Genomic DNA, 1,821 nt, shown 5'->3' with positions numbered 1-1,821 from the left:
CAACCCTCAGCCAGGCGTGGTCCAGGAATTGTATCCGTGGACCGCAATGTGCGTTCGAAATGTCGATGTTCATGTGTCCTGCAGTTCACACGTTGACGCGCAATTAGCTGCGTTCTTCATCGACCCACGAGCCAAGTGATCCACCGTTCAGGGTAATCTTTTCATATATTTTTTAAAACTCTTGTACTCCATGTACTCTTAATACTCGGTTCGAGCGAAGCCGAGATCCGACACGACCGACCAACGGGAATCGGACGCGCAGAAGTCGCCGGAAGATCGACGACACGAAAACGTTCGAAAATGAAATCCGACGAACGCGCGAAGATACGCGCGTCCGCCGGCCGGGCGAAAAGTACATTATGATATATAACAACCATCGAGATCGAAGCTCCGTTCGTCAGGAAACGACGGGGATATAACACCCGATTCTGAATCCTCTGTGCAGCACACGATCTCGCGAAGAAATACGCACGGTGGCTAGCCCATATATATATATATGTGTGTGTGTGTGTATATATAATACGATATGCATTCCTCTCGTCCAATTATTCAAGAAAAAGAGCGTGCGCCTCCATCGTTCGGGTGATGTAAAGATTCGATGGGACTCGCGCGACCCTCGGCCTCGAGCGGTCTTTCCTCCCAATATCCAGAAGCCGAGCTTTGAAAAAACTCTAGCGACGGCACGGGTGTCCGACTCACGACATCGAGGCTTCGAAGTCGGCGATCTCCTCCGAACGGATGGCGATCGCGACGACTCAAAGCGTGAAAAATCGACGAAAGAGAACACATCTCCGTTCAGGTGATTGTTTTTTTTAAAAAATAAAAAAATTCGATGGGACTCGCATCCATCTACCTCGCGCGGTCTTTCTTCCCAATATCCAGAAGCCGAGCTTTGAAAAAACTTCAGCGACGGCACGGGTGTCCGACTCACGACAACGAGGATAGACAGCCTGCGGTCCCCTCTGAACGGGTTATATGCGACGAACTAGACGAAACTTTAGTCGTTCAGGTGGTATAAAAAAAAAAAATTCGATGGGACGCACGCGCAGCCGTCGTCCTCGAGCGGTCTTTCTTCCCAATATCCAGAAGCCGAGCTTTGAAAAAACTCTAGCGACGGCACGGGTGTCCGACTCACGACATCGAGGGTAGACAGCCTGCGGTCCCCTCTGAACCAACTTCGGCTAGACTAGTTACGAATCGTTGCTACGCATCGTCATCATAGTCATCGTCATCATCATCATTATCATAGCGGGCCAACATCCACGCAATGCGTTTTCGTTCTAGGTTACCCGATCCACGAGTATGTTACAAGTGGTTTCGTTATTTCGAACAAAACGACATACGAAGAACACACGCCCTATGGGTAGGAAGCACGTTTCGAGAACGACCGAGAGCGGTGAAAGAGACGAAAGGTCGACGCGCATAAGGTATCCATGGATCTTCGAAGAGAACCTTCGAAGATATGTCGGTATCCTTTCTACATGCGCGACTCGCTACTCGTACTTTCGCTCTCGTCGACTCGTTTTAGTCGCTTCGTTCGATCCCAAAGAGGAGTCTTCGATGTCCCGTTGCTAGGAGGAGAGCAAACGCAACACAGACCACGAAACATAGAAGAGAATAGGCGAGCATGATCTCTCCGACACGAGGCACTTTAGAGATTTTGTTATTCGTTTGTACGGTCTCCACGACGCAAAAAAAAAAATACGAGATCGTGGCGGCGGGTCTTTCTGTATACGGCCTCACGCAAGCGCCTCGATCTCATTTCTCTTTACGGGTGGTTTCCATTCGTAATTTTTCGTTCGATATTCGTGTCAAAGTTTA

At 49.4% G+C, this 1,821-nt stretch overlaps 1 non-coding gene across 1 annotated transcript; it reads right to left on the bottom strand.

The window, feature by feature from the left end:
* LOC126927760 (5.8S ribosomal RNA) lies at positions 1-155 on the bottom strand. The gene has a single exon (XR_007715852.1). It is a non-coding gene; the product is annotated as a 5.8S ribosomal RNA (ribosomal RNA).
* Positions 156-1,821: the final 1,666 nt, after the last annotated feature.

Source organism: Bombus affinis, unplaced genomic scaffold, assembly GCF_024516045.1.
Source record: "Bombus affinis isolate iyBomAffi1 unplaced genomic scaffold, iyBomAffi1.2 ctg00000209.1, whole genome shotgun sequence".
Lineage (NCBI taxonomy): Eukaryota > Metazoa > Arthropoda > Insecta > Hymenoptera > Apidae > Bombus > Bombus affinis.
The sequence above is the reverse complement of the archived record's forward strand: the minus strand, read 5'-3'. Positions and strand labels throughout refer to the sequence as shown.